Below are 21,868 nucleotides of genomic sequence, written 5' to 3' on the forward strand. Positions count from 1 at the left end.
GTATAAATAATACAAAAGCTTCTTCCAAATTATTTTTTATGACTCTTGTGAATTAGTTAAGTGTGACTGAACCTATTAGAAACAATGTTAGGTATAGCCCAAATATTTCTAAATAACTAAAATTTATAATTTTAACCCTGCCCTAAATTGTTGGCTTAATCTAAAATTCTATGATATTTTCTTTTACTTATGAGAAAAAGCTTTAACTCCTAGTTTGACATGCAACTACATGTTTGTCCTTTCTGATAAACTTTCAACTTTCATGTCAGTAAAATACCTATGCCAACGCCCGCAATGTATGGGAATGGTTTCTTTTAATAAGCCTTAGTTAGAAACTTGGCTTAAAGTTGCAATGACTAAAAGTTTAATTGTAAAACACATGCACTTTAAGCATTATTTGCAATACATCTTCATATCTTAAGGACAGCTTATAGTGGAGAAAAATTAATTATTCTCCCCTTTCAGAAAGACATTTGAAAACCATTTTGTTTACCTTGTATATTCATAGGGAAAATCTTGGTTCTCCCCGCAACTAACTTCAATACATTTTATTCTGAATATCAATCTATTTAATTTCAGGACAAAGAAGTTTCCAGCTAAAATGGTTTACTTGTAAGTATTTAAAGAAACAAAAATATTTTGGCAGCTTTATATGTATCTCCTCATTGACCAGCCACCTGACTGACAGCTGTCAACTGTCTGTGGGCCAAATGTAACCCAGTAAAGATAAAAATTACATATTACTCATCCCTGTTGATAATACCTGGTGCCAGTAGGTTTTCAAATAGGAATAACCAGACTGTAGATATAAAGAGATAAAAGAGGAATCATTTTAACTGCCTACCATTCCTCCTTTGTCACTAACTTGTTTCCCCTTCTTTTTCTTATTTAACCCATTTCTCTCAATGTCCATATATCACACCTACAAAGAGTTAATTTCCTTAAGGAAACTTCATATGTAAGTAACAAGTATGTGTCCATGAAAATACTGAGCAGCCAGGTAATGATGGCCACACATTTCTTTCAATCAAATCTCCTTTTAAGCTCATGGAATCTTTGAAAGAGTCTTTGACGCTTTCAACTACTCATTTTAAAGAAAATGAAACAGAAGCACAAAAATGATATTTACCCAAGGTCATCAACCTGAGGATGTAGATGCAGACTTGGAACTGTCTCACAACTTCATGATTCTTTTTTCTGTTAGACTTAAAACATGTGGACTGTAAAACTATAAGTAAAAAAGAGCACGTGGAAAATTAATGGGAGTTACATTTCTTTGGAGAACCATTTTCAGTTACCAAATTTAATACCTTAGTAGAGAGATACAATTTTATCAGAGCATATTAAAATGTAGTTTTAACAAAGAGCAAAAATACGTTAAACTATCTATGGTATAAATTCTTCTTTAGTTTCTCTTTACCATTTAAACTGATTTCCAAACTGAAAATATTTATGGTGCATATGAAGTAGCAGAAATAAAATATAATCAATGGCAGCATATATGTTTAGAAGATGAATGCAGAAATGAAAAGTCAGGTTGAAATTTTTTTTATATATTAGGGGATAATTAAAAATACCAAATACACCAAAGTATAAGCATATGTATAATACTGAAGTGCAGAATATATTAAACCTTCACATAACTGACTCAACAACTAACTGGCTTGTGTATGTATGTGTATTAATTACTAAACCTCTCTGGACCCCAGAGGCTTCATCAGCAAGTGTTTCCTAACAGCTAAGAAATTCTATAACTCAATAATCCTGTATTAATATATCTGATACTTATTCATATAATTATTAATTTTATTAATAAAAATTTATATTGCTATATTTTTTTGATACTGCTGCACAACACACTGATTCAAGGTCATGAAAATATATTCAAATTTTTTCTGACCCTTCAGAAAAGAAATTGTTTAGGAGATATCGACCACGTTCTGAATTTAAAGTAATTTATATTAACCCTGGGCTTTGGAGAAATATTTGCCTTTGAGAAGTATTTTCTTAAAATCCAGACTTGGAAATGAATTTTTTTAAAAAGGAGTGGGGAGCTTAAAACATTGATATAGGATACGGGAAGAAAATGTGGGCAGGGTTTCCCTGCAAGGACTTCATCTAAAATAATCTCCAACAGCTCTATGATACCATTTAGCAACTAAATTATATATCTAAATTTACAAATGAATTTGCTTATTCTATTACATTTAGTCCAAATCAACATTAGTCATTAATCAGCAAACCATTTAACAATATGCAATAACAGTATGCAAATCAATTGCAAGCAAAATAATCAGTACAATAATATCCATTTCTAACAACTGGGAAAGACAGGGGTGTCATAGCAAAATATGCAAAATCACAAGACTTTCAAATAAATTCAGTCATCTCCCTGCATCTCAAAGGGGTGTTAGTGAAAGTGAATGACTTGTTCCTCATCTGCCTTTGAAGGATCATAAATGTTATCTCCTTAGAGCTGAAGGCTGCTGTCCAAAGAGCACCAGAGCAGAAGTAGGCAGCTAAACTGCAGTCTCTGTTTCACTACTTAAGTCATTTTGTAACTGGAAACAACTCATGTAACCTCTGTGAGGCTACTGAATAGATGAGACTCTTTGCTGGGCTGTGTGTAAATCATAGGAAAGGAAGTTTTAGTTATCCAATAGAAGGGGTTTCCTCTGCTGGGTGTGAAGTCCCAAAAGGATTCTAGGACATACTGGTGGGATTCTGCCTGCAACGGCATGCCCTGCCCTCTCCCTATTGCTGTAAGTAGCCCACCATGTCAGCATTCCAAATAATTAAAACACCAGTATTAACCTATGAAATCAGCAGGCAAAACAAAATCACTTTGTAATACACTACTGTCTGGCTGGCCATATTTTTCCCACTTGGGTAAATGGAACATGAAAGGTCTTAGCCTCAAAATGATATCACTCATAGCTTTGAACTTTTAGTGTGTTCTGTAAGGCTGAGTTGACACAAAGGACTTAATGGTCATTTAATGTTTTCAGTTTTATGAAATGGGAGACTTTAAAATTTTTTTTATTGAAGTATAGTTGACTTAAAATGTTGTGTTACAGGTGTACAGCAAAGTGATTCAGCTATACATACATATATATTCTTTTTCAGATTCTTTTCCATTATAAGTTATTACAAGATATTGAACATAGTTCCCTGTGCTATACAGTAGGGAGACTTTTTTTTAACCAAAAAAAACATTCACTACACTCACTGCTGCAAGCCAGCATGTGAATATGTTTGTTCGCGTCAGAAAAACATTGGTACAAGAAACAGGCGTGGCAGAGAACCCCTAATCTGAAGTGTTATAAATATCTGGACCCAAGAGAGGTTAATGGAAGCAGCTGGGTATGGAGAGAGGTTAAAAGGCTGGGAATGTGGATCCCTGTGTTGCCTGGGATGCCTGTGTTGTAAAGGCCCCTCATGCCTAGTAATTACTCGGCAGACAGAGGTAATTACAAGGACATAGGGAACATTTGTATTGATTGAACGCCTCTTTCGTGAAAAGTCACATTTCTTAAGTGATCAAGAACAACGCTAGTCCTGGGTTTAGGGAATCTAGGCTCACAGCAGCTGGCAGTCACTGAAGCATGCACGCATTTGTAGGCCAGGAACCTCTGTTCCTGGATCCAAAGCTCATTTTACAGGTTTTGCCGAGATTCTGGAATCCAAGGAGCATATTCCACCCAAGAAAAGATAAGCACTACCCCTTAGATAAGTGAAGATGAAGAAGTGTACAGAAACTTAAGAGAATTAGGTCTTCACACTGCTTAATCAGTTTTCTAATAATCATGGGCAGAGTATATGTGATACGTCTTTTCTTGCTTGTTTATAATATGAACCAAGACAGGCAATAGAAAAATTCGTACCATTTTGAACTCTCATTCTTACTATTTTGAAAGGCATTCACTAACTTAAAAGCTCCATAAAACTTGTTAAGATGAGTTGGGAGAACAGGAACGAATAACGGAGAAAAGGGAAGGTTATGGAATTAGGACTTCACAGATTTTACGCTTACCCCTACATTAAGGCAGTGGTTTGCAAACAAAATGTACATTAAGAGACAGCGGAGGAGCTAGTTAAAATGCAGGTTCCAGAGGTTGAGGCTCAGCGGGCCTGCAGTGGGGGCCAGAAATATGGGCACTCTGATAAACTGTTCTCTGTGCTCGATTGTTCAGTCCTCACTAGAGCCTTCTCTTCTTTAAGAGGGCAGTTCTGGTGCTCGCTTCGGCAGCACATATACTAAAACTGGAACGATACAGAGAAGATTAGCATGGCCCCTGCGCAAGGATGACACACAAATTCGTGAAGTGTTCCATATTTTTAGGGAACAAAACTGAGTTATTTGTGGTGAGGTGGATGGACCTAGAGACTGTCATACAGAGTTGAAGTTAAGTCGGAAAGAGAAAAACAAATACCGTATGCTAACACATATATATGAAATCTAAAAAAAAAAAAAAAGGTCATGAAGAACCTAGGGGCAAGATGGGAATAAAGATGCAGACCTACTAGAGAATGGACTTGAGGACACGGGGAGGGGGAAGGGTAAGCTGAGACAAAGTGGGAGAGTGGCATGGACATATATACACTACCAAACGTAAAATAGATAGCTAGTGGGAAGCAGCCGCATAGCACAGGGAGATCGGCTCGGTGCTTTGTGACCACCTAGAGGGGTGGGTTAGGGAGGGTGGGAAGGAGGGAGACGCAAGAGGGAAGAGATTTGGGGATATATGTATATGTATAGCTGATTCACTTTGTTATAAAGCAGAAACTAACACACCGTTGTAAAGCAATTATACTCCAATAAAGATGTAAAAAAAAAAAAAAAGAGGTCAGTTCTGCTCTACAGTAGCAAGAAACTGGAACTTAGGGATCTCAGGTCCTGAAAGATCAAAGCAAACGTGTGGATACAGCTATAGATGTTACATGTCCACTGTTACTTACTGTCTGATATAACTGTGCTTAAGTAGTTTATTTATTTTACTTATTTGCATGTGGACTGGCAAATGATAAGGTTCACCCAATACTAGTGATAAGCCAAAAATCATTCTCAAGTTCTACTTAAGTTTCAGGCACTAGATACTATAGCTTGAAATCTGAAGAATGGCTTGAACTGACTCTTCAGGCAAGTCATGAAAAAACAGCATAGATAGTGCTTATTTTAAGTATGCATGCATACACATTCAAGTTTTGGAATACTCAATTAGTCACCACTGACCTATGGCGTTTAAGAGGTTACAGCCTAGTGATAATGTAAAGAAACCACAGGCTTTAGTCTCCCATGTGCAAGTCATTTTTGTGGCCATAGGCTACACAAACTAGAGTCTCACAGCTACATAAGGTGAGGTGAGAATGTGTGGATGGATGAACACAAATCGTTCGCAAATACTAGATAAACAAGGCAAGCATGTGCTTTATTCACTGTGAGTTAACCACCGTTGTAATCAAAGAGTAATTATAGGGATTAATAACAAAAATAATCATAGAAACTCTTCTATGACCATATTGTCTACAGTATACATCATCGATTGTTTAGAAGTAAGCTCCTTTGTTAGTGGTATTTTATTTGGAAGTGATTCAGAGAAATAGAAAAATATTATTAATGAAACCCTATGGTTGTGAAACAAAAAATGTAGCTTTCCAAAGCAATGAAAAAAAATCTGATTAATTGTTAATAACCAGTTGTGTCGGGGGTAGGGGGGCTTTGCTGAGTTTACAACCGAAAATAAAAGATTTACAGCTGAAAGGAAAGAGATGGAGCAGAAAAGATGAAGGAAAGACGAAAGAAGGAGAAGAGGAAGGAAATGGAAAGATGGGAGTAAATCTATTGATGAGCTATTTAACTATTTCTGAAGGGGTCAAAAGGAACAGAAAAACTGTAGAATGTTTCTTACGCATCCCTCTTTAAGTAGTGTTCAAATTTACTCAGAATCATATTTCTTCATTTCTGAATAAAGTGATTCCATTCGATATGGATGCTCCATATTTACAGGTTTAATGCTATACAAGGTTGGAAAATATTTATGTGCCCCATCTTTGCACATAGCAAGATGCTCTATCAGTGATTTCACAGAGGAGATAAAGGGCAGAATGCATTTTTCCCTCCAAGCTTGTATCTCTCCCCAGCCCCTCCAAATTCTTCCCTCATCCAGGTAGCAACACTATTCTCATCACAAGGTTCTTATACCCCCTTCAAGATGTTTCTGGAAGAATAATCACTAATTACGCCTCTGGTGGCTTTTGGAGTGGGGACAGAAGGGAGTGCACACAGAGTGAGACCAAGTGACAACCCAGTAGGCTGTGGCCCATGGGACCTGCAGTAACTGTGTGCCTCCTATGCAAAGAGGGAACAGAAAAGGTGACCAGAACAACAGGTACTAAAGAGCACCAATTTTTTTTAAATAATAAGTGGACAATTTTTCAAGGATCAGGATATTTTGCTGATAGAGAACACGTTTTCCAATCCCAGCCTTTTCAAAAACAATAAAATTTCTTCCTCAAGTAAGAGCCAGGCTTCCCACTGATTCACACCCAGGACATACCTATGTCAGCAACTGAAATGGCAGCGGGCAGGAGGGAGCTGAGACATACTGAGTCTCCTCCCCAAAGCATCTCCTGACCAACACAGCAGGGAATTTGTGGAATCTGTGTAATCACAGATACTCCTTTGGATTATAAACTTTTTTCCAGAAAACTTTTGAAGAGAAGTTCATTGAAAGGAGTAACACGTTTCTACTGCATCACTAAGTAAATGGGGTTGGAGTGCCTGTCTCCTCTGGTAGAACACAGTCCAAGAGAATTCTGGAACGTAAAGAGACTTCTGAGGAAGGAAAGGACCTTGTGGGTCACGTCAGGGAAAGGCCATGCTCAATAAAGAGCTATTATTGATTTTAAGAATTGCTGCTGGGTGAGTAGAGCATGCCAGAGTGAAAGGAGGACAAGCTGAAGGTGAGTAGAGGGAAGATGGCGACACAAAGACAAGCCTCAGCAGCCTTACCACACAGATAATGTTGATTTGAAAGGACTTAAAAACTCAGATTTAATAGGAAGCCACTAATTTACATTTATGCTAAGTTTCCTTCAATTTAAGAGTAAGATTATGTAATCAATAAGCAATTTAGAAGATGTCTGATGCCTTATTCTGGGCAAATGGATATATAATTATTTTCATAAGTCTGACAAAATCAAATATGAATACAAAAAAAATTCTCTGAGAAGAATGTTACATGGAACATTGACGAGAATAATATAAATTGGTCACCCCAAAACATAAGACTTCTTGATATAATGTATATTGGTTTGATCAACATACTGTCTTAAATGTTTTATATTTATTTCAAATATGAAATGCTCTAATATGAAATAAAACTGCTTTGAAACATGAAAGCTGATAGAAAAGAAGTCAGCTTCTAAAATTTGTTAGATAACTGACATTGAGATGTTTTTCAAGAATATGTGATAGCCCTCGAAAATGAAATAGTATAATGATAGCTAACATTTATTGAGCATTTTCTACATGCCAAGCACTAAGCGGCTACACAAATACAATTTCATGTCCTTTTGTCAGCAAAATTATCATCCAGGGGAGGTTCTGCCACTTTCCCCATTTTACAATGAGGACATTTAGAAAATTAAGGTCAAACCGTTATTAAGCATCTGAGACTGGATTTTAACCCAGGGTCTCTGATTTACTCTTTCCTGTCTGTTGTACATTCTCTGGAAAGGTATTTCCCACAATGTTCATACAATGATGCAAAACTTTTCATTAGTGAAACTGATTTTTTTTAAAGTGATCAGACCTTTCATGAGTGTTAGTCACTAAAATGTCTCCTTAAAGGCTACACCACATTCATATTAGGGACACCCTTGAAATTTCCCTTTTGTATCTGTGATTAGTGTCAATTTATGAGGCAGATATCAAATAATCTGCTGCTTTATAATCACATCATAGTTTCTAACAAGCACCTTGTTCATTACATTTGGTTTGGATTTAGTTTTAGCAACAAATTCATCCTTAATGATAATGATTTGCCAACAATCAGACTGTTAAGACTGCAGAGCAAATTCCTAAGGATATTTCTGTTGAGACTTAAATGCAAAGACGTCATTACTGAAATAAGCAAATAACCTCCTAAAGCATCTACCTTGAAGAGGATGACACAGGGTTAGACACATATTTGTGAAATATTTTCTGGTGGGGAAAAAATATCGATTATATCATCTCCTGCTCTCATCATGCCTGTAAGTGAGCAAAGTTTATTATGAGTATAATGAATCAGTATTGCATTGTAGCTAAAGGCATCTATTGGAAACAAAGCAACATAGTTTCACATCCTTTGGCACTTAAGAGCTATGTGACCTGGGGCAGGTAATGTTACCTCTCTTAAGTTTTCGTTTTAAACCTATATAAAATGGAGAGAACAGTACTTTCTAAAAGGTTGTTGTTTAGATAAAAAGAAATAAAGCTTATAAAGCAGTTAATACAGTATTAATCCAACACTGATAAGTAGTGAGTGGCCATTAAAGATTACACACTCTGAACTTACTTATTTCAACCCACATTCTAATAAGATAGTGTTATTTTCGCACATATACTGCAAATATATTTGTATTAATAATATGAATATTATTTATATGGAAATATTTAGCTACAATTTATTTTAAAAACCTTCTATAAGAAATCAGACCTCTTTGGTTTGGGTCTTTGACCCAATGAACTAATGTCCACTGGTAAAACAAACTGGTTTTAATCACTGACTTAAATTTTAAAGTTTTATGGCATTTTACTTTTAGTTCTCATCATATTCCAAAATAATTTAGAGAGACTTTATCCCAAATAATGAAAATTAATTCTCTCTCTACCTAGTAAATTAGAATATAGATATAATTATTTATCTCCTTGTTTTTAAATCTAGTGAGTATTGGAAGCATATAAATCTATGCGTGATCTTGCCTTTTTGAAAAAATACAATTTTATATTGTTTTGTTTGGTTTAAAATTTTAGCTTATAAATGAAATATTTTAGAAATAATTTTTAAGTTCTCAGCTAAGTAAAAAACCATCATTTGGAAAATTACCTAGAGAGAGGAAACAAGGTAATGTGGTAGCTTTATTTTCTCCTTTCAAGAATCTTTTGTCTTAACTTGGTGTTCTTAGTGAGGAGAGCTAACATGAACACCACATATAAAAGGCTTATTAACGATCTTTGAGTCTGTTTTTTTCCTGTAGTGCATATTTATACCTATCATGACATCAATAGGAATCATACACATCCCAAGTGGGACTTTATTAAATAAACAAAAAAATGCAAAATGCCATGGTTTCTGTTTTTCAAGAAGTGGCAAACAGTCTCCTAGACATAGCTGTAAAGATGATTATGTGTCCAACACAGAACTACTTCTAGTAGTTCCCCCCTTCCCAGCAGGCCTCTGCTGAGCCCCGTTGCCATAGATGGCCATCAGACATTTGGAATGACATCAGGAGATAATCTGAGCAAGCTCTGCCCTAAAGAATTCAAGCTAGCAGGAGACCAAAGATATCAATGTCTTCTTGGCTGACAACAGCATAAAAAGGTCAACCAGGGTGAAAAGAGGATGGACGTGGAGTTTCCAGCGCCTTTTCAACAACCAAGCAGCTAACAAGTATAAGGAAGCATACCTCAGGAAAACAAATAAATAAATAAAGACAAAGGAAGCCCAAAAGTATCCTAGAGGCACCATTCCTGTAAAAGGGAAATAAGGCAACCTATAGCCACTGAGTCAGGAAATTTTAGGATTAAAGAGGTCTCTGTCTCTTGAAGGTAAAACTCACAAACAGATCTCATCCAGAACTAATCCCCACCTCTCTTACAACCTACTTCTCCAACTTTTTCTACTGCGACAGCCCAGTATGGGTGAAGATGGAACTTAATGGTGGAGAAGTAGAAATCCTTTGCAGGAGAATAAGAATGGCTAACTTTTACTGCAGTTTACCACTTTCCTAGCTCTGTGCTTCACACTGAATAGCTCGTTGAATCCTCATAACAAAGTTTTGAGGGTAGGCACTTTAAGTTCCACATTTTATCCATGAGGAAACTGAGGCCAAAGGGAAGTTCAGTAAGTTGTGCATAACCATACAGTTACCACGGGATAGACCCAACTGGCTTTTGATCACATAGATTCTCCCTAGTCAGACTAGCTTTTCATTAGTCAGCCATGGAGAGGTTGAGGTTTCTAGCACACTGCAAGCACTTGAAGAATTTAAAAGATTTTCTCTTAGGCTATCAGATTTCAGGGAAAATGGGAAGAATGCTTTCTACCATGAACCACATGCAAATGGTAAATTTGTAAGAGAAATAAGACATTAATTCAAATACGTATCAGCTCAGGAGAAATTCAAGCTTTAAAAAACATTTTCTTGTTATTTTTAAAAAATATTTATCATTCATGAGTACTCTTATCTGAACACTTAGGGGTCCTTCACTAAGGGTTAACTTAAAAGCTAATTACCATAAATGGCCAGAATTAATACCAACATTTCACCCCAAAATAGCAATAAGAAATATAGGGGATAATCATGGCAAAACCAACAAACCAACCAAAGCATTGAAGTTAGAAAGTTTGTGCTTTGCCTCTAAATCTGTATAATGTTTTCTGTTGTCTTTCATGTCTCAAATAGTGTAATTTGTAATTAAGTTTTGTTCATGTTATAAACCTTTCCAGTCAAATGCCACCCTAGTGATATCAGTCTAAGACATAATCAATATATCTGATAACACCTTCATCGAATTTGAGGAAGATTATGCTTTGCTAACAATTCTCACCTTATGTAACACCTTTCCTCCCTGCCCTTAAGAGTGCTTTCAGCTGTAACTTTAAAAGGATAATTCCATTTCCTCAGAATTTTTTAAATAGAAGTAAGTACAATATTATACCAATTAGTCTCTTTAAAAAGGCATTATACAAATCCAGGACACTACCAATAATAAATTTTTAGTTTGGGAGATAGCATCATTCCCCATACACCTTATTCTTTATTAAATGGAATTTCTTCCTGGAAGAATACTTAGAAATATTTTTCTCTTGTAAAAGGGAACTGTTGTCTAAAATCTTCTGTCAGGTCACCTTTCTGTAGAGTTAATTTGCTTCACTAACCCCAGGCAACTGCCCTGGGCTGGCACAAAGTGTACTATACCCTGTCAGGTGACCTTATCTCCTTTCCAAATTGATGTCATGATTTGGGGGCACATCTCTTAACTTCCCTTCCTTGTAAAAAATTAGTTACTGCATTAAGTGTTCCCTAAGACCTCTTTCAGCAGGAAGATACTGAAATTCTGACTTTACAACTTTTCACACTAGTGCCAAGAAATACAAATGCCAAGAGTGTCCTAAAATTTACTGGTATCATAAAGCAGGTTCTTTCTTTTTTAAACCATATTCATTTGAAATTCTATAGCAGCACATGCCAACAGAACTCTATGTAATGACGGAAACGTTAAAATCGGGCAGTCAAATTAGGTAGCCACTAGCCGCCTGTGGCTATTGAGCTCCTGAAATGTGACTAGTGTATCTGAGGAACTGATTTTAAATTTTATTTAAGTTTATTTAACTCAAAGAACCACAATGTGGCCAGGGGCTGCCATATTGGTAGCAGCTTATAGCTTCAAGAACATGACAAGATAAACATTCTACATCTTTAATTTATTCAGCCAGGTACAGCACTATGCCTTTGGAGCACTAATCTTCCCAGAGCTCCATAGACAGAAACACAGCACAGGCATTTCCACTTCGTGCTGATAATTTAGCAAGAGATCCCCGTACTGTTCTCACGTGCAAACCAATAAAGAGAGATGGAAGAGGAAAGGAAATTTGGGGGATTTTTTGTGTTTTCTCCCTCATATCCCATTTCTCCTTGTAGTTTGTGGCCTTTCTCTAGCCAAGATGCGTACATATCCACTGAGGGAGCTTCACTGTTAGAGCCAACGGTTGGTTGCTGGTTTTTTAAAACAGTCTTATGGACCCCCCGAGAGCTTGGGCTAATAAATCAAGCTCGTGGACCCCCATCCTTTCCTCCCGGTGTGCCAGGTGAGAAAGCAGGCTGGCTGGCGCTGGACCCAGGCGGCGGCCCGACCTGCGCGCACCACCCCCTCGCTCTCCCAGGCTTGCGAAGCGCTGCGGCGGAGCGCTCGGGCCGCCTGTGCCGCCGGGCGCCGACAGCGTGCCAGCGCTTTGTGCACGTGCGTGGGTGGGCTCACTCTGTGCGTGGCTCGGCGCTTGCGCCCAGAGTTGCGGGGTCGTCTTTCGCCAACCGAGGGTAAATATCCTCCAGGTCCCCCCACCAGACCAGTAGGGCACCTCCCCTGACGCCGCCACCGCCCGTTTCCAAAACCCACCCACCACCGTTGCGTCCTCCTCCGTTCCCGGGAGCCCGCCACGCGGCCTCCTCGCCAAGCCACCGGCCGTTTGCCTCCCCCGCCAACCCGCTCCCAAGCGGTGACTTCCCCGCTCTAGACGCCACCCGGTGCACGCCCCACCGAGGCAGCTCGGCCTTCCCTCCGCGCGCCCAGGCCCAGCAGGCCCCCAGAAGGGCCAGAGCCCGCTTCCTCCTCGCCTGGGGCGCTCGCACGTGGCGCACTCACCCCCTACCAGCTGCCTCCGAGCTCTAGACACGCTCCCGGGAGGGAGCCCCCGCTCAGCTCCGTCCGCGCGGGGAAAAGTGGGTGGGGGTAAGTGGAGACCGACACAGAAAGGAGGGTATAGGTGGTGAGAGCGGTGTTAGAGGGGAGGACCGGCAATAATTGGCTGGCTTTGCGGCTGCTGCGCCTCTGCTGAACGCCTAGCCAGCGAGGATTCACTTTCCACACAAATCAACCTGAGGGACTGCTGCTGCCCGCAGTCAATAACTCAGCGGACTGAGCTGCTGAAACTAGAGGCGTCCCGGGTCTGGGTCTTTAAAAGGGGCTGTCCGGACTGAATCCCAGCCTTGTTCTTCCCAGACAAAGGCGTGGGCGCCAAAATGCAGGGCGGTATTTTTAACCCCCATGCCTACCCCGATCCCATGTAAAGATCTTTTGAAATTAAAGGGCACACACATAGAGGTATCTAGAAAAAACAGTTAAAAGGGGAAGTGTGAAAATCCTTTCTTTGAATTGAAGGGTTCTGTGATATTTCAAGAAATGGGTTAGAATTAATGTTCTGAAGAACATTTAACAATTTTGTAAATAAAAGGTAAAGTCTATTAAATTTAGCCATGCATATGGATACTTTTTAATGAACTACACATTCGCAAGAAAATTAGTGATCAAGCCTTATTTGGGCATACTGATCCAGGAAAAGGAAGAAATGTAATTTGTAGTGGCATTTTAAAAAGCTTTAACATAGCTTTCAGACATTATTTCATGAAGATTGCATTTCTGTAAGGTGAAAACGCCCTGGGAGATGTGTATTATGATGCCTGCTTAATAGACTGTAAAACCAAGCAGAGCTGGGAGAATGGTAATTCACCAGGTCACCTAGTACTGACTACCAAGTTGAGACTAACTCACTGTGGGCCTGAGTCTAAAAGACTAAACTCACCTAACACCCCTAAAATAAAAGTGGCCAAAATTCTTCATTTCTCCTTGACTGTGAAGCAACTTAAAAATAAAAATAAACTTAAGAATGTCAACCCAAATATAGAGGCTTTGTAAGTCTTAATGACTCTTGACTATGAAAAGTCTTCTTGCTAATACAAATGGGAAAATGGTTATTGACGTTCATGGTCTGATATGTCTCAAGGTTGGGAGGACTAGACCATTCTGAAACCAAGGAAAAGTCCATTTGTGTGTTCAAAGTCATTGAAAGCTGGCTTCAAACGGAGACTAGAACACAAGAGCCCTTGTCTGTACTCAGTACAGTTAAACACTCCTTGGAAGGATCAGGTATTATTGGTAATAGAATTCATTAAGTGTACTGAATTCACATCCTTAATCCCAAAGTATTAAAATTGGCTTTTAAGCATATAAAAAAGCCCTTTCAGCAACTTTAGTTGCAACTTCAGTATCCCAACTAGACAAATTTTGTTAGCTTGAAATATGATGGATTTGACTTTCTTCCTTGTAATTCTTCATCAGATATTAAAATATACAAAAATAAAGATAAATATAGGATCTTTAGATATGAGATAAAGGATATGATTAAACCTTGGCTTGGAATAACAAATCCTTTTTATATTGCAGATTCTCAATCACAAGCAGTCCATATGGTGTATACTGTGCATGGACTGAGGCCGTACCTAAAGAATTTTTGAAATTTAACTGTTTGGCACTATTTATATTACAGGTTATAGGTATTATCACAATTAATGATCATTTTAATTATTTTATATTCAATACACGTTCATTTGGTTTAAAATTAGAATTAACATTAATGTTAGTTCAGATTAGAAGTTTTAGAAATAAATTAATCTGAATGTATTTTGGTATCAACATTCTTTAAAAAAATTTTTTTTAACTATTTACCTTGTACTTATGCATTTTAAGGTGCCAAAGAAGAGTTGCAAACTGTGAAGTAACTTCTATGAAGAGATGAAGTGAAGAATGGAAGGCAAATGACTGTATGTGTACGTGGTAAGTGCTTCACATTTGTTATCATCCATCACAAAGTTAATTCATAAAGGGAAAACTGCCACAAACTCTTTGTCATTAAGTACTTATAATGTTAACATGTATAAAAGTGATAGAGTCTTGCATAACCATTAGGTGACTTATCATATAGCAATACTATACCATTTTGCTTAAAGCTCTCATGTCACCTTTCAGGGCATACCTTTGCAAGTCTGTTTTACAATTAATCCATTTCATGGGAAGTTTTGTATGTCATCTCTACTGTAACTATAAAAAGATATAACATTTTTTTATGCTCTTGGAATTTGTATCTTACTATTTTTTATATCTGAACTTATATGTTCAGTTATCATGTTTGTGTTGAAAGTATTTTGGCTGAAGAACAGATACTATACAGTTGAATAATATTGAGGGGTAGATTAATCTATAGACTTTCTTCATTTTAGGGTGGGTTGCTGTGGCAACCGCCCCAGCTTACTTTAGAATAATTTTTTAAAGCTCACTTCAAGAGCTACACCCAGCGTGGGCCAAGCTTAAAAGCAGGCAGACCCAGAGCACAGGTAGACTGCTGATTTAATGTAGGGAAGTAGTAAGAAGTGGAGGGTGGAGTAAGATGATATGCAACCCTGAACAGAAATTAGAAATGAGCTTTCCCTAGAGTTAAATCCTGAGTCATGCTCTCTGTAACTTCTGTGGCACTTTAGTTAAATATATTGCTAAACGATTCTTTGGGGGGAAAAAACAAGTTAATATGTATTTACATGTTTAATAAAGCACTTATGATACTTATTTAATGAAGGAAATATTTGGTGATTGGGAAGAAAAAAAGCTGGTTTAAATAGTACATCAGTCCCAGACATCATTTTCTCTTACAGGAAGTGTCACCTTTTATTTAACAGGGTAGGCCACTAGCTTCCAATTGGCTTAAAGGGTATAAGAATTTTCTACTTTCCAATCATAGAACTGGAATAGATTGGAGAAATCATTTAACGCGTAAGCAAACTGAAGCCCAGAAAGGACACGCTCGTTAGTTGGGCACAAATCTTGAACCAGAGAATCCAGGCCTCCTAACACCTAGTACATGCTTCTCCCGACACCAGAAAATACTCTCATCCTAGCCAAGTACCATTTGGTGGCCAGGATCAGGATGATTTTGGTTTAAAAAAAAAAAAAAATTCAGAAGTATTTAAAGATGAACACAAAGCATGTCTTGGATTAACCACTTTGTGGATTACCAGTGAATAATTTTAAGTCCCAGGCGGTTTTCTTCTATTGTATATTTCTGCACACTTCTGTTCCACTTCAACTATAAAGGCTCATGGGAGGGAAACAAATGCTAATATTAACTTAGGTCACACATAATTAAGAAGCTAAATCTGCTGAGGGGAATATCTTATATTTTAAAAGGCCAACTGTGATATAATCCAGATCTAAATTGTTTTCAAACTATCCACAATGTGGGGTTATACATACATTTGAATGCTTGTATTATCATTGATAGTTATGGGTTTGTTATAATGTTGTTTATTAAATAATTCTTAAAAATGTTAAAAGGTAAAACAGTTTTCTTTTTGAAGGAAAATAAAACTAAAGAGTACTGTGGTGAGAGTCATGTATTGCCTATGTCTTATTTGCTCATGTAAAATAAGCTGTTACAATTCATTATGTTAATTTCAGACATTATGGCAATAAACAAATGTTCCTACAAACAATTTGCTTTGTCAGGACGTTTGTGAATCTCGAAAAATTAACTTCCACCCTGTATAGACGTATCTTAGTATTCAAAATGTCAATGCACCTTTAAATTTTTGGATTTTTTTTGAAGTTGTACCTTAAATGAAAACCTGATACAGATTATCTCTGCCATATTATTGAAATGAATTCATGGTAGTAGCAAACTCACCAGATGAAAAGCAAACAGGCAAATAAATATATTGTAGATACTAATCTACAAGAAATAATAGTGTTTCAGATAGTTTTTGCTTTGTGACAGTTTTCCATGCTCTCCTATAACAATGGCAAAAGATTCATCGATTCTGGGCTGATAGTCACAATGGAGATGAGCCAGAAGCCTGAAGATTATTCAGATCTAGTTGTACTTGCCTGTAAAATCAACCTTCCCCTTTCAAGTGAAGCCTTGGGGCAGACACCTAAATGTTGAGCCCACTCTTCTGAGAAAAGCTACTCAGATCAAATAGCCCCTATAATGAAGAAGGAGGCTTTTTGATTCACACTGCCCTCATGCATTAAAATAGTCTGGAGGCACAGTGCAGAATTTAACGGGAAATGGAACTAGTCATTGAGTTAAACACATAGTGCTGAGAGGAATTTTTTTAAAGTGAGGAAATATCTTTAATTAGCTAGATATTTCAGTATACTACTATTGTGTACTCTGGTACATTCAGTATTTTTATTTCCCCAATGTATTTTCTCTTCTTCTTTTCACAATATTAAAAATTTTTAATTTGGTTTAAACATTTTATATAGTCTGTAGTTCTACTGGCATGTAATCTTATCTTTTCATGGTTTGTGTACTAGTTGGTATATTTTATCTTTGGCTTTATTGGGCGTGGTGTAATTGGATAGGGAGGGGAGGTGCTCAATCCCTAGTAGCCTTTCCTAAATCTTGAATATTAACCTTTTTTCTTTTTGATAAGGAAAAGTATTTACTGGGCTTAAACCTTAGTATAAGTATCTTCCTTATCAGTCTCTATTGCTGCTTCCTGTGCAGCTGAAACTCTTCAGGATAAGTGAAGTCATCAGCTATCGGATAGGGAAGCCTAATGCATTTGGGAAGTTGGTTTAGTTTACATGTTAATGCCTTGGATAAAATCCAGTAAGGTGTGGAAGAGATATTGTGGGAGAAGGGAGGGGGAAATCTCCGAGGAAGCTGCCACCTCGGTAAATATTTCCAACCTGATTAGAAAGTTCATGGCCCGGAGATGAAGTCGAGAGTTCAAATACTGGTAATCCTTTTATTATTTTGTACATTACTAACACTTGAGAAGCGTTTCGGCTCCCTTTCTAGCCCTCCAGCCTCTCAGGGCCGAAACCCGCGTATTCTGGGCGTGAAGGAAAAGCGCGCTGGAATCGAGTGCTGCAGACATCCTGGACTGGGGCTTTTACGCGTGAGTAACGGAGGAGCGCTCGGACCGGTGGAAGAACGAAGTGGTTAACGCGTCTCCAAACTAGTCGGGGGGGAGTCACAAGAGCAACTATTAGGGTCGCGCTCCTATTGGTCAGAGGAAAGATCCCGACTTTAGAAGGACTTTCCTGCAGGCTGGCTCGCAGCGTCCCCGGGGAGCGAGCGCGCAGCAGCCGGAGACTCGGTTCTCCGAGCGTCCTCAGCGGCGCCGGCAGTGAGCAGGGAGCCGCCGCTGAAGACAGCGGCGTTGTCTTCATTTCGAGCAATAAAGAATTGTCATTAGGTTTGCGTATGGCATGTGCCATTACCCCACCGTAAAACTAAAATTAGCAAAATGTCAGGAATGGAAAGATTGATTCACCAAGATGCAATTATCATTTAAAAGTGCTTGATTGAGGTACTGATGTTCAGTGATTTATTCTGCATACCATATACATAATTAAAGTAGTGTAGTGGAGTAATTTATCAATCTAGTTGAGACGGGAGGGGTGAGGAGGGAACTGCTGTTATGTTTGTTTTATTAAAATGCTCCGAGGTCTGGTCCCGCCCCCCTTTTGCAAGAGTGAAACTGATGATTTCTCCAGCTCCTGAGAGAGAGAGTCAACGGTTTGGGATTGTGAGGGAGAGAGAGGAAGAAGGCAGCGCGAGGCAAAGGCAAAGGCAAGGACAAAATAAAATAAAGGACAAGAAGGCAAGAGGCACTTCATGGGATGTGCTGCTTAGAACCCCAAGCCGCGTGCTCCGTTTTCTCTGCCACCCCCGCCTCCCCTCCCAACATCCTTCCACTCCCCCCGCCCCCCGCCTTTTTTACGCGATGTTTCAAAGGCTGAGAGCGGCTCGCCTTTTCCCATTCGTCTTCTGTCACTTCCTTCCTGGACGCAGTTTTCTGGACGAGTCTGGTTACTTTTAATCCTGCGGGCCGCTGAGAGCCACTTTCTCCTCCTCCTCCTCCTCCCCTTCCTCCCCCTCCTCCTGCTGCTTGGAGCGGCCTCGGCGCGCGCGAATGCGCGGCCCCGAGCGCGCCTCCCCCGCGCGCGCTCCTTCCGCGCGCGCGCACACACACACACACACACACGCACACACACATACACACACACACACACACGCGCACACACACATCGTCTCCAGCTCTCTGCTCGCTCTGCTCGCAGTCAGACACTTGAGCACACGCGTACACCCAGACATCTTCGGGCTGCTATTGGATTGACTTTGAAGGTTCTGTGTGGGTCGCCGTGACTGCATGTTTGAATCAGGTGGAGAAGCACTTCAAGGCTGGACGAAGTAAAGATTATTGTTGTTGTTGTGTTTTTTTGTTTTTGTTTTTGTTTTTTTCTGTCTCTCTCTTAAGAAAGGAAAATATCCCAAGGACTAATCTGATCGGTTCTTCCTTCATGTAAGTACCTCTGACATTTCTCCAGGAATTAGAAATAGCCGGGGTATTGTCTCTGAAATCTGCATCATTATATTCCACGGCACTGGGTCTATCGCTGTGCCTCTTTGAAGGCTTGAAGTTGAGGCTTGTTGTGCGTTCTTTTCTTAGATTCCATGATTTCCTTGTGTGTTGCTGAAAGTAACTTTTTAGATAGTCCTGTTTGCCATCAGTTATTGAAATCACTCCTGACTCGTTCTTGTCACATCAGTGTGTTTAAAGTTTCATGAAGTTAGTTCACATCATTAGCATGTTTGATATGGTGGAGCATGTGGAACCTGGTGGACTTTAATATTTCACAGAATGTTCCGTGACCTTGAAGTACATGCCTTAAGATTTAGCTGTTAGTTCAATGTGGAAAGATGCTCCTATGGGTCCCACTAAAGACTGATTTGCTTTGGGTTATGCTTCTGAGCCACTAAATCTTGGGATTAGTTTGAGCTAAAGCATGGCTGTCTGTCAGAGTATACCTTTGTGCATCTCCTTCCATTACCAAAGTGCTGGCTTGATAGAGGGCTTCTTAACTGGTGTAGACAAAAAGTAATACACTGGCCATGGTAGTCTACACATTTCACAATTCTTGTTGGGATTTCAGTATGTGCATTGCTCTTTATGTCAAGTCAAATACATAGCTGTTTAAAAACAAATAAGGTTAAGTCACTTAAATTGCCTTCTGTTTGGACTTTGGATGAAAGTTACCAAACTCAGTGATAAAGTTTGGCACAAAGGAAGTATATGTAGACATGGCACATTGTTCATTGTGTTATTAAATATTATGCAAGTATTTAAATTTAATGTTAGTGTTATCTCCTTCCCAGAATATGGCTATTCATTCTTAAAGGAAATTGTATGTCTGAAACATGTCTGAGACTATTCTAGGTCCACTAGTTACCATTTTGGGAGAAAAGCCCTCTCTCTTCACATTTTAGGAATGTGTGTCTTTTGTATAAAATTCCTTTATATGTAAATGCTGACAGTATAAAGCAGAATCAGGCTCTCTGCCAGTTCTTTAACGGTCCTCAGTGGAGAATTGCTTTGACACAAAGTGCATTTTACTATTGTGAATCTGATACTAACTCTAATAGTAACTGTCTTGTGAAATAGTTAGTGACTGCCTGTATTTTCTAAGTGCTATAAAAGGAACTCTAGCTACCTCATTATACCAGTCAAAAAGAGTGACCAGCCTCTTTTTCACTGGCACCTTGCAATAGAATTGCGGTTGCAGAGTAAAGATGTTTATGTAGAATATAATAACTCCAATCCCTAGAGACTTGGTAGGACATGGAAATGTGACCACCTGTGAACCCCATTTAACCTCTGTATGCATACTAATTTTAGCTTTAAAGAGATTGACAATCTCCAATGTGAAACTAAAACATCTTATTTCATTTTAAAAATAATATCAGTTTTGACCAGTCTTTGAAAACGTTGAGTATGTACCAATATGGCACAAGGAGTTTTGGTTGAATATAAAGCAGTTAATAAACCATATATCTGTCTTCCAGTATATGCATGAAATTATTTATTAAGTTAAAGAGGTAGTTCTAAAGCAAGTAGATTCAGAACTTGACAGGTAAAAGATGTACATGTCTAATGTCCTATCTCAAGAGGGAAGAAAAATCTCTAAAACTAAGTATCTCGTTCTCTTTGTAGGAAAGTATATTTGGCTACGTATTAGACTTCTAACTCAAATCTAAAAGTTTTCATCAAAACACACGTTAAACTCAACGTTTGTTTAAGATATGGTCCCCTAGTCGAGTTAAGGAGACAATAGTTGGCAGTTATCCTTACTTCAGGTTTTACTAAACTTTATAAAAATCTGTTTTTTACTAATGTAATTCACACGGCTTTGGAGTATTTGTGGCATATTTTCCGGACTTCTTACTAAAGACAGTATGTTACCTCATTCATTAATTGCTCTATTTACATTCTGATTGCTGTGGAATATAGTGAAAGAGAATATTAAAGATGTAACTTTTATTAAATTTTAATCTGTTTCTGGGGTTTAAGTAACAAATGAGCACTTTATAACGAGTCAATGTTCCAGCTTTCCTGAGCTGTTCCTGCTTTAAAAGTATGCAATCATATATGTTAACTTTTCAGAACAAAAACATATCAACATTAAATACATGAAATTTAAATAACAAGGACTTTACTATACCTTGCCTCTTTTCTTCTTTGTAAACATATTCAATTTTCAAAATTTGGGGGAAGGGGTTCATTCCATTAGGGAAAAGGGCTATCTAATGATTCAAAATTGAATCCTGGAAAAGCATCATGTTTTATATTTTTCAGATGTCTGTGAGTGTCTTCCTTGGCCCTCACTTTACCAAATCAATAAATTGCATAACACTACAACCATATCTTTCTAATAAGTGATTTATTGTATTTAAACTTCTTTTATAAAAAACTGAGCTAAATAACTGCTCGGCATATGTTAACATTATATTTCAAAACTTTCTTCTGTTTATTGTAGTATATTTTGTGGGTTTATTTCCCAACTCTACGTGCGGTATATTTTGAGTCTATGAAATCTCAGAAAGTGACAAAAATGGGGAAATATCTGTGCAGCAACACTTGTGCTTCATAACAACAAAAAAAATAGTTATTAAACAGAGAACCCTGGCTTCAGGGACACGATTCAGAGCAACATGGAAGAATTTCATATGCAATTAAGGATCACAGAGTGGACTTTAAA

The 21,868-nt window shown here is 38.3% G+C and overlaps 1 protein-coding gene, 1 long non-coding RNA gene and 1 other non-coding gene across 17 annotated transcripts in view; 2 read left to right on the plus strand and 1 right to left on the minus strand.

The window, feature by feature from the left end:
• The window catches only part of LOC117195746 (uncharacterized), a 44,098-nt gene extending 31,223 nt beyond the window's left edge, over nucleotides 1–12,875 (minus strand). Inside the window, exons 1-2 of the long non-coding RNA XR_004475558.2 lie at nucleotides 12,632–12,875; nucleotides 1,130–1,228 (exon numbers count right to left, since the gene is read on the minus strand). This is a non-coding gene — a long non-coding RNA (uncharacterized LOC117195746). The remainder of the gene's footprint in view (nucleotides 1–1,129; nucleotides 1,229–12,631) is intronic.
• The window catches only part of MEF2C (myocyte enhancer factor 2C), a 169,490-nt gene that overhangs the window by 2,047 nt on the left and 145,575 nt on the right, over nucleotides 1–21,868 (plus strand). For 2 of the 15 annotated variants that reach the window (XM_049708308.1, XM_033401535.2), the window contains exon 1: nucleotides 18,680–19,134. The gene's annotated coding sequence lies outside the window, so the exon portion shown is untranslated. Of the gene's footprint in view, nucleotides 1–14,512; nucleotides 14,600–17,419; nucleotides 17,563–17,649; nucleotides 17,725–18,665; nucleotides 19,135–21,868 lie in introns of those variants that run through there. The other 13 variants (XM_004263544.4, XM_012535987.3, XM_012535990.3 and 10 more) reach the window with 9 other exon arrangements.
• Nucleotides 4,234–4,340, plus strand: LOC117196236 (U6 spliceosomal RNA). The gene has a single exon (XR_004476313.1). It is a non-coding gene; the product is annotated as a U6 spliceosomal RNA (small nuclear RNA).

This window comes from Orcinus orca, chromosome 3 (genome assembly GCF_937001465.1).
Source record: "Orcinus orca chromosome 3, mOrcOrc1.1, whole genome shotgun sequence".
NCBI lineage: Eukaryota > Metazoa > Chordata > Mammalia > Artiodactyla > Delphinidae > Orcinus > Orcinus orca.